We start from the raw sequence: 11,311 nt of genomic DNA, 5'->3' as shown, positions 1-11,311 counted from the left end.
GGGTTAGCCATACAAAATTACTACCTCTTTTATAAACATACAAATAACACTTCCCCTCTCCAAAGGGCTTTTGGTCTACAAAAATAATAATTATGTCACAAGGGAACTCCCCTGTCTTTGTATAATTAACTAAGTGAAAATAAACCTCCAGTTTTACTCAGACATCAAGCATTTGCTGTCTGCCTGTAATATAATATTTATTTCATAGGAATCCCTTTTTTCTCCAAGAAATTCAAAGCAAAGCATGTAGTATGTTTCTCATACTATTCCCATATCGACTTGTGGGAATGGCAAGTGGCCAAAAATTATCCAATAAAATTTGTGGCTAACTGGAGAGAGATGAGTTCAAATCATCAATCTGACGTATCCCTTGAATATTAAAAGTGGACAATAAAACTTAACATGCCTATCTTGAATTCTTTAATAAACATTAATAAATTTCTTGATTATTCAAAAAAATTATATTTAATCTTTCTAAAATATTTACACTGCTTGGGGCAGTTTACAAAAATCAAAAGGAACAATACAAAACTGAAAACAGAATTAGCAAATAAAATTACAAGGATCCATTGCAGAAATCATCATCTGCCTGAAGACAAAAACTACCTGAAATGGTCTAGCAGATGATAGAAATGAATAGACAGTTTCTTGGATCAAAGGTGAATATGGACATTAAGTCCTTTAATTTCATTCATGCCTCCATTACACATGGGATATAAAGATCCTGTCTGTAGGAAGTAAGCAAGCTGATACAGTACTTGTGGTGTCCCCTTAAATTAGATGTGGAGAACATCTGGCCTGGAGACTTTGTCTGGCCCACAAAGCTAGTCTACCTGGCCTGTGAATCCTAATGCATTCCCCAAACCCATGGGATACATCTGCAAGCATGGTTCAGTCTTTGGTGCATGATATATTTTCCAAAAGGAGAAGTTATGATATAGTTGAGATTGCAAAAAGCTATGCTCCAGCTGGAAGAACTTGTTTGATTTCTATAGCTGCCCATCTCAACAAGTGACTCTGGGCAGCGACTATATGTGTAGTCCTTTCTCAGCTGTGCTGCACCATCCACAGAAGGAAAGGCCCAGTACCTCCAAGACCACTGAGAGCAGCATGTTCAGGCATCCCAGAAGAATGCCTGGAAGCACAGAACTCTTTCACCCAAACCATGCTTGTCCCATTCAGAAAAGAAAGAGGTCAACCAAAAGAGACCCATATCTGCTTTGCTCCAGCTCAAGGACAGCAGGGTGGTTATGAGTAAGGTTTCCTGCATGCAAGGGAAGGCAGGGAACTGTCATTTACTTCTGCCTTCTACAAGAAATATGCAAGTATCAGGGATTAGACTTCCTGTTCCTAAATTCCAAGTCCCTGACTATCCAGCCTATTAGAGGAAATGAAGGACTGAATCCAGCCCTCAGATCCCTATTCTGGCTTAAATACTTTGGACCTAAGCCATTTATGGCTTTCAAGGTAATCACCAACCTTTGTGCTCAGAAACTTTAGTTCTCGGTGCCATTGTTGATTGTTCAATATCCCAAGAGAACTCCACTAAAATATTTAGGCTGCAATCTGGTCCAACTTTAAAAAAAAAATAGCCTTGTGTAGAGAGTCCTGCAGTAATAGCCAGGACCATGTTACTCAATAATGCGTTTTCCTGGCCAATAGCATCTTGCTTATGAAGTTATTTAGACTGGTCTCAGGCTGGCAAGATGGGATAGTGATGTTATCATTGTGCAGGGCTTAATAAATTGTAGGTGTTCTAAACATAAATGAATAATTATGATCATCTTCCCCCACAGAAAATATTGGCGTATTCTAGTGCCAGCACTGCATTTGCATGACATGGATTGAAAAGGCTGTAGGCAAATGTTGGTTTACCCAAACATTACACCATGTTTATACACACACATACATCACATATTCCAATGTCCAGCACAAGGAACAATATGCATCTGGATACAAGCTGTTAGATTATGTTGCTCAGTCAAGTGCACTTAGTTGAGTTCTTGCCTTCTGCTTTCTGAAAACAGTTTTCCAGACTTTTCCTATCTGATGACTGTTGGCATTTCAAGCCAAGAACGACATTCTCAAAATCTAGACAAAGATTAAATTACAGTTATTAATTTCAATCATACACTAAAATAATTTGTTAATCTACACTCACTGACTCATAGAAAACATCCTTACCCAGTCATATCTCAATTAATTCTCAGATTTAACAGTATGTGAATAAAAAGCATCCACCTTCCCATTCACCTTCCCACAAGCATGGAAGCCAAGTTGATGGAAATTACATGCAATAAAAGTTAAGGCTTGTTTCACACGAGCTTGGTATGTACCTTCCTTTCCTCCAGCTTTGCTCCCAGATATAGAGATTAAGCCTCTGTGCCTGAAATGATAAAGTGCAATAATGGTTTCAACTAGTAATTCTAACAAGGTACACGATTTAATTTAGCAAATGACAGAGGCAACTAAAGTTCCAGTCTGACCTATATAATGTGGACATTTACCCACATGCACACAAACATCTCCTTCTTGCTCTCCTGAGTCCCATGTGTACACACACACACACACACATACACACACAGTCACAGAGCTCAGCATAGGTTCCTGGACTTCGGTAGTGGAAAAATAGAATTCACATGTGGAGTCTTTGGGAGAAGGGGGGAAGTCAAGCTTTTTGGACCTTAAAAGAAAAATTCTTTGTGAGTAAGGGTGCATTTTCCAGAGCTGTTTTTTATTCAAACCTGCAATTTTATGTAGCCGATATTTCTTCACCACACTGAACCATGAATTGATCCAAGTTATCTTTGGCACCGTTTTCTTTTCAAGTATGCTATACTTAGCTGCAGATGGAAAGCAAACTTGGAGACTATAGTATCACTGGCCCAAAACAGTGCTTTGAATGGTTAATCCATTAGGACCCATGGTCTCTAGCAAGCAAAGACAGAAACAGAGGTTGTGATCACTTTGCACAAACTACTTAGCCCTCAGTTGGCCATTGCAATATTTCATTCCATTTGGTTAAATACATGCTTTCTGCTACCTGAACTGTGAAAATGACAACACTATATAAACCAAATGGAAGGAATTTATATCCCAGCTACAAATTAATGAGACAAATGCTTAAAGCATATATCAAAAGTTAAAAGAACTGTCTGATCGTTTGGGGGGAAAAAATTATAAAAATCTACCATTGCTAAAAAATCATAAAATGGGAAGTACCCAGAATAACAAGGCCATTAACTGGACTGAGTGGCAAACATATTCTCTCTTTTACACTTGCTCTGACTTTTCATTGCTAATGTGTCAATAATTGTACATACATACTAAGGAAGCCAAAACTATTAATGTCCCTGCATGCAATCGTATTTTCCTCCTTTGCTTTCACCTATAGCCTGTTATCATCTCTCCCAGTGCTTCCAAAGGAAGAACTACTAGTGCTACTAAACAAAAGAGACTTTATTTCCTCCCTGATCATATTGTTTGTGTAAACAAGGAGGAAAATGGAAGAAGCAACTTAAAAAATCCATCATAGCCCAGTGGCAACTGAAGGACAATGTGAAAGAGAGAGTTTATCAATCAGTCATGATGATTGCAGAAGAAAATTTTGCCTGGAAATGCAATCTGTACTTGCCACCTAGTGAAAATAGCTTGTCTCTAGTTAGCATTTATGTTAGTTAACAAAAACAAGTAGTGCAGTATATACTCAGAGCAGTGTACTTAAAGTTTTAGCTGAATGAATTTATTTTCTTCTCGTGTTTTTTTGGAACAAAATTTAGTGAATTATTTTCCAAGAAGATTGTGCATGTCTTGTTCAGGCCAAACAAAACTGCAGTTGCCCAGTTTGCACACAAAACAGGATCTGCTACAAAGAGAAATGTATTGATTGGATATCCTGATGAAAAGCCTTTGGTCCGTGGTTGAGCGTATGTGGTGCAGATGGACCAATGCTCTGACTCAGGCAGCTTCCTATGTTTACGATTTTAATATAGATGAAACCTTATCATATTCTTGTGTTTAGACTGTATCAGGCTTATAGAACTTGTGTTCCACCTCTGAACAAAACCATAGAACTATGTTGTTTTTTTAATATTATTTCCTGCCCAAGGATGCAGAATTGCAGGGCGTTCAGCATCTTACAGTCAAGTACATAATTGAAAGGAAATGTCTGAGATACTTTATATGAAATGGGATTTGGAATAAACAAATTATATATCAGTGTTCTTCTGTTTCTCCCAAGAGCTACCTTCAAGCTACACTCGGTATGGCTGTCACCAGAAATCATATGTATTTAAACATAATAAGAATTGGATTTTCAGTATAAAATAAAAGTATACAAGTGAAATGTTTATTTAATGGCTCAATTGTGAAGTTGTCATTATTCCTGATCTCCCATTCAAAGAGTACATCATTTCCATCATTTTCACCCTTTAACATCATTTGTATGACAATTATAATGAAATTTGGCCATGCTTTATGGAACTTTTTAAAATTTATATCCAGCCTTTTTGGATATACAAGGCAGTATACATAGCACTTCCTATTTTTCCCCACAATGCTAACCTTGTGAGGTAGGTTGGGCTAAGAGTGACCAGTGAGCTTTATATAGATATTGCACACACACTTTGAAAAATGCACTTCAGGGGTCACAGGGACCAAGGGTGCATTTAATAAACAGATGAAGCTGTTATTATGTCATCCCCTAGCCTCAATTACAGAATTTTAATGACTTTGGCTACTTTGGATATTTTTCCATTTGGACCTAACCACAGTAGAAACGTGTGCTGACATCATCTTTTTTTTCTGCCATGTCTCCATGATTTGGACTTCATCTCATCTCATCCCCAACATGAGTGGGACTGTCTTAAGCTACCCAAAGCTGTCCCAGTGCTAAAGCGTCGTACCCCACTAAGCCAACAGCAGCTAATGGCAGCCATAAGGTATATAAAGTCTGTCATGCTTCACCACCCTCTTCATCAGAGGTGAAGTTAGAGAATCAGCCACCTCAGCCTGAGGTAAGCAACCTGCCCCTCCTTTCTGTTCCCTGGTGAGCCTCACCTGCTGCCATTCTGCTGTGATCACCTGAAAGGCGGCAGACTGAGCTGGGGACCTATCAGAACTGTCCAATAACACTATGCTGGCTGTCCTGTATGAGTTTCCCTTTATGGACTTTATCAATTTAGTGCAAGACAGAAATAGCAAAACAGTGGAGTGATGAGAGAATACATTTCTCCCATTGATTTCTGAACAGACCATGGAGGAATCTAGAATTCAGTATAGTATGGCATTTGTTGCTATATGAAGAAACAATAGGAGAGAAATCTTAAGTGAAAGTGGTCCTTGAGCTCAGTATGCTCCCTTCATGACTCCAATCTCTTTAAAAAAAAAACAGATGTTACCAATAAAAAGCCAGAGTGCAGATTATAACAGAAAGGGAGGAGGCCAGATACAAGATGGAACCAAAATGATAAGAGACCTGCAGCTACCCATTTCTGTGCTTAGCAGGTAAATACAAGCTAATTACAATTCCCACAAGCTGGTGATGTCTGAAGATAGAAGGCAGGACAGCTGGAAAAATCAACCAATCACTTTGCTTATTCTGGTCTGTGTGCACTAAATCAGGACAGTATCATTTAGCACTGGCTCAGAAAAGCTGCACTAGAGGTAGAGTAGGTATCGACAAGAGGGACAGCAAAGTCCATTCCAGTATATTTTTTGCTGACTCGAAAATGAGTCAATTACAGTTTAATTGTGGCCCATTAACCTCCCATGTACTTGCACTGCTCCTTTCTACATTTTTCCTATTCCAGAATCCTGCACACTGGCTTTTTATTGGTAACATCAGGAGCCATTTATATGAAAGCAGCCTCAGTTCAAGGATAAATGTATGCTTGTTAAAAGTTCAGTTACGAGTGTAAAACTGAACTAAGCAAGTTTAATTTTAAATATCTTGTGGCTTAACATATGCATTCATTATTCAATACTAACACCAGCACAATAGAGTTACTTTGCCTGCCAAGGCACTATGCATGGAAGAATGAGTATTAAAAGATTTCATGGGGCACTGGAAACCTTGTGTAGAAAAGTTGAAAGGCGTGGAATGTACAATGAAAAGAATGGTGAATTTCTAGAAAGGTAAGCAACAAAAGAGTTTTGTGGCTGCTTGAAAACGATCAGATTTGTAATGATTGTGCTTTTGTGGGCAGGAATGGACAGAAAATAGATAAGGATCCAGTGACAGATCTTTAAGTGATTTGTAATATATCAGCAACAATTTGTGATTCCCAACTGGCCATACCAGCTAAAAGAACATTATAAATTAAATAGCTAAAAAATATTGGGAGGAAACTAATAATGGGTTTTTTTGTGTGTAAAAGGTCTGGTGAGCTTGGCTCTGGAACTGATCATGAAGATCTGGGCTATGTATACATAAAGCCTCCCAGAGTTATTGAGAGTCAGGTGGCATACAAGCTTAAACTACTATCTTCTGTTCATTCATTATTAATGTGTACCTGCAATGTTCTCCATACTCAACAGAGTCACAATCCTGGATGCCCTTCTAGAGCCACATCACGATAACAATGATGGCTTCCACACAGAGAGCAGCCAAAAGCATCATTATCATGAGCAATAACATCCTTCATAATGAACCACACTTTCTCTCTACTAATGTAGGATGCATATAGCAGTAAGAACTATAATGGTTCCTCCTCCATTCTTTGTCACTTTGCTCATCCAAACAGACTTGGTGCACTGGCTGAATGTCAGAGTTCTATCAGGAAAAAACAAAGTAGATTCCCCAGGCCAGAAACCTATTCACTCCTCAACTGGAATCTATGAAACCTTATGCCATAATAAATGTTTTATACAGATATTCTCCTCAAGCCATAAATACTGATTCTTAGAATTACTTGACTCCCTACTTAGACATGGATTATTTTATCAGAAAATCTAGGCCACTCCATCTTCTTCTGATGTCTAGTCCTAATTAAGCATTACAAGCTGATTCTAGATTGCACTTCCTCCCATTCCATTTATGAAATAAACAAGTAAGCCATCACAACCAGGATTTCCCTGCCCCTTTCATGCAACTATCAATGAATTGGAACGTGGAAGCTGAAAGGGTTTTTTTCCTCAGGAAATTTATCTTACATATGTTCATGTATGCAAAATCATGGTTAAATCATTATGAAATGATCTGTGTATTTTGTTCACTTCTCAGAATAAGTATCCCAGGGTTTCCCTATATTTGGAATGCTAGAAAAAAGTGCATAGATGTAAACATTAATCTTTAATAATGTGTATACCAAAGACACCAGTAGCTGAAAGTATATTCCTGATTGTACTGACCAAATAATGCCTAAATCAAACCTCGCACTGATAGTACAATAAAGCCAAGCCCCATGTATTCCAGAATTCCATCCCCAAATAAGGAGAGAAATTTAGATCTGTAACTATTTTTATTTTTAGCATCTCTATGTTGTCCTGTATATATGTGTGTGTGTATATAGCAGAAAGCCAGTTTGGTTAAGACATCAGGCTAGAAACCGGAAGACCATGAGTTCTAGTCCCACCTGAGGCACAAAGCCAGCTGGGTGACCTTGGGTCACTTTCAGCCCTAGGAAGGAGGCAACGGCAAACCATTTCTGAAAAACTTTACCAGGAAAACTGCAGGGACTTATCCAGGCAGTCTCTGAGAATCGGATACGATTGAACAGATTAAAAAAAAAATCCTACAAAACCAGGTTTTCTGAGTGACATATATTAAAAACACACCAGAGGGGGAAAAAACAGCCCTAGTCTCTCTGTGTGATCCCTTGAATCTAATCTTTCCTCCATCTGCTGTTCTCAGAATTCCTTTTTGGCATGGCTTAAAGCGGTCCTACTGTTTGCCTTCCCGAAATTTTCAACACTTACTGGCTTCTGGCAAGCATCTTGTGCCCTGTCCCAGAAATATCCTTTCTCACAACCTGAGAACATGGATACAATTAAAAGCTCCAAAGGCATGAACTATAGGGACAGGCAACAGGGCTGAAGTGCATCAACAGATATTTTCCTTAGCTCACAACAGATTTCTGCCCCACCTGACTCTTAAAAGTTATTTTAAAAAGAATTAAATGAGAAGTCAGCTTGCTGTCCAATAAAGCCCGAGCATCTAGCACTGATTGCATGTCTCTGGCCCACACTAACCACACAAGCATTTGAAGAAAATAAAAATGGTGGATCACTGCAGCTCAGTGCTTCATTTGCTAGTGTGAACGCATGCCTGTCCCCTTTCCCCAAAAGAGAAAGGCAAAATGAGGCAGTAGTAAACATCCCATGAGGCTAGAAAAAATAGTGAAGAACTGCAGCATTTTGCATTCTGGTTAAAATGGGTATTTCATGATCGGCTACAACACAGCCATTTTCTGAATGCATAAGCACACCCATGACAACATTTGGCACCCACATAACACCTCTGCTCACTGGCTGATGAGTTGCCTACTTCTGTGCTACAATATAGATAGGCCAACTGCTGCCTATAACACACAATACCATAAGTTAGAGCTGGAATTATAAACATGTTTCAAAGAGTTTGCTGCTCATTCCCTTCTATGAAACTTTGATTTACAGAGCAAAACAAAAAAAGGGGGGGGGGCACTAAATATAGTACCAAAGAACTTTTCAATTATTTGTCCATTTCTTCTATGAACAGCCCAGTCTTCTGCTGGGACACTAGATAAAGCAAAGAAAAAGAGAGATTGTATTAATGAATAACCTATGTCAAAGTATCCAACATGCACAAGTAGTAAAGCATTTTCAGAAGATAAGTAACATTGTGTTAAGCCCTGGGTTTCTTAACCATGTTGCTAAGGAAACAACTGGCTACGTTCACATAAAATGTTTTGGCAAAACCAAGCAATTTGTGTTGGCTTAGGACCAAACGTGAACCCAGTGAAAGGTCTGCTTACAGTTGCAATCTTCTATTCACTTACTGGGGAATAAGCCTCAAGGGGCTTACTTCTGAACAGAGATAAAAGAATTGTGCTAAAAAAAAAAATTCAATCCAACCTATCACCTTTTTTTTAATGAAAAACAAACCTGTAATGACTTTACTCTTGCACCAAGAATTACCACTTGAGTTCTAAGGCACAAGGCTGCAGATTTTATGCAACCTTTTATGAGTTGCATTCCTTTACTCTGTCATTGTCTCTTCTCCACTAATTTCAAGACTTGGAAAGTGTTTATTTCTTTAACCAAAGATACATTAGGAAAGTGGTATTGTTGTACCTCAACAGAAGCAGAGTATAAATTGGTAGGTGATGCATCTCATGGGGCTTAGTGTGGCATCTATCTACATATATACCCTTGCAATTCACCATGGAGCAAGGAATCCGAGGCGGCAAAAATTACTCAGTTTTGCTTCCATGAAATTCATATACTATATCATGACTGGTATACTTTATACATTATTTACATCTTGAAAATAAAATAAGGCTCCCACATTAACACACCAATATTAGGGCGCCATCTGCTTTTAAAAGATTCTTCCAAACTTCAGGTAAGCTCTCTGACCCTCTTCCTGATTTCATTCCAAGTCCAGAGGCTCCAACTTCCCCAAAATTAAACTGCCATTAAGATATTATACACAGTTGCTGTTTTGGGAGGGAAGGAATGGGACTGAACCCTGAGGGAGCTTTGCCGTAGTTGGCAGCACTAGCAGGATTAAACTGCTGATGTCAAAAAGTTAAGCCACACCAGACATGGTGAATATTTCTAGACCAGGAAGAAATTCCACAGCTGTAATTAGATGAGGAGTAAAGGCAGCGGCAAACTACTTTCATACCGTTTCCACAAAAAAATAATTGGACCTGTCCATCAAAGACCTCAGGTCAAGATTTTATCTTAACTTGTCCATGAGTCTAGGTAATGTGAATATCTTCAATGAATCTCAGATAGCTTTAGTAGTATCAGGAGCTATTGTTTTAAATAAATTGCTGCCAGCATATATATCACTATCCTGTACTGTGGTACCATGCAAATGCCCATGGCTATACTACTGATCTGGAAATAGGTCATGTAATAACCATTTTCTCAGTCTTTTAAAATATTGCATGGTGCTTTGTAGCACATTATTGCTATATTTGTAAAACAGTGTATATTTTTCAAAACAATCCAAAATCATTATGTAGGATGTGCATTTTCACACTCACAAGGGCTAGATGGTGAATAAAAGAAAGAACAATGCTACTTTTTCTTCCATCTTTCCCTCCCCCATGCTTTTTGTTTGGGCTTCTTTTTTTACTGTGGCTTGTTTCAGGTGATCCATTTTTGCTTTAGGAAGTTTGAAAGCCTCCTCCACAATCTACACTTGCTTGGTCCCCTTTCATTAAATGAATTCCCGTCCTCAGTGGACTAACGCGGACACCTTGGTCGGGGTGGTGGTGACAATAATGGTTTAGGTTCATCAACCTAAACTAACGAGCTTCTTCCATAACTACCTTAGGCACCTTAGACTATTCTGACTTCACGCTGCTTTGTGTCCTGGCTTCTCCAAGAACCTTCCCGCTTCCGCAACATCACTGCGGCGCCCTCCTTGAACGCGGTGCGAGTGGCAAAGTAACTTTCCAGCCTGCGTCTGGACAGAAGCGCCTGGCAACTGCGCGCGAGGGAGGACGCCCGAAACTTAGCAGACGGCCTTCTTTCCTTCCTTGATGACTCTGAAAAACATTGTCCGGGGTGCTTTGCAAATCACAGGACTTGGCTAGGGCTTCCCCGTACCCTGGGCGTGTTAAACCCTTCCCCTCCAGTTCTTCTTTCCCCAGGTTAACAATCACCCGAGAGCTCGCAGCAGCCTTAGCACGTTACCGGCCGGGCGGTTAGCTGATGGGCTTAGGCGGCGAGGCGAGCGACCCGCAGCGCTTGCCCTCTCGGCGCCGTCAGCCATATTGACGCGGCCGCCGGGGAGGGACCGGGAAGGGCACGCCCAGGGAGAGAGCCAAAGCGGCTGGAGCAGCCGTGCCGCAGCAAAAGCCGCTCGGCCCGCTTGAAGAGGGAGGACGCGCCAACGAGGTAAGGCCGCCGAGGGAACCTTCTCTCTGCAGGTCGCCAGCGCGGGCGGGAAAGGGAAGCAGGTGGGGCCCAAAGGACTCGAAACAGCTTCGGGAGCTCTCGCCTCCGAGGCGGGAAAGGGGGAGGAAGCGCTGGGGGCGGACGCGGCTTTGGTCACAGGTGCCGCGGCGGGGGATTCCCGCGTTGCGCTTCTCTCTCGCAGCGAATTTGGTCTTTCTCAGAGCGGGGTTCGCGCCTTCTCTCTTCCTTTTTCGCCTTT

At 40.3% G+C, this 11,311-nt stretch overlaps 1 protein-coding gene and 1 long non-coding RNA gene across 4 annotated transcripts in view; one reads left to right on the top strand and one right to left on the bottom strand.

Annotated features, from left to right (window-relative positions):
• Positions 1 to 1,417: 1,417 nt before the first annotated feature.
• Positions 1,418 to 10,681, bottom strand: LOC112540399 (uncharacterized). Of its 2 annotated transcripts, XR_003084483.2 has the most exons (4): positions 10,482 to 10,681; positions 8,654 to 8,715; positions 2,337 to 2,386; positions 1,418 to 2,091 (listed from the first exon to the last, which is right to left on the bottom strand). It is a non-coding gene; the product is annotated as an uncharacterized LOC112540399 (long non-coding RNA). The 2 variants fall into 2 exon arrangements; XR_015796499.1 differs by having other exon boundaries at positions 2,337 to 8,715.
• Positions 10,682 to 10,920: 239 nt separating this feature from the next.
• The window catches only part of EZR (ezrin), a 38,890-nt gene continuing 38,499 nt past the window's right edge, over positions 10,921 to 11,311 (top strand). The window contains exon 1 of one of the 2 annotated variants that reach the window (XM_015887703.3): positions 10,921 to 11,052. The gene's annotated coding sequence lies outside the window, so the exon portion shown is untranslated. The remainder of the gene's footprint in view (positions 11,053 to 11,311) is intronic. The other variant, XM_007425976.4, reaches the window with a different exon arrangement.

The sequence above is a fragment of the Python bivittatus genome, unplaced genomic scaffold (genome assembly GCF_059951505.1).
Source record: "Python bivittatus isolate LINGU-HERP-01145 unplaced genomic scaffold, Pbiv_v1 ctg000020_np1212, whole genome shotgun sequence".
In the NCBI taxonomy this organism is placed as follows: Eukaryota; Metazoa; Chordata; class Lepidosauria; order Squamata; family Pythonidae; genus Python; species Python bivittatus.
Note: the sequence above shows the minus strand (reverse complement) of the source record. Positions and strands in the feature narration are given on the sequence as shown.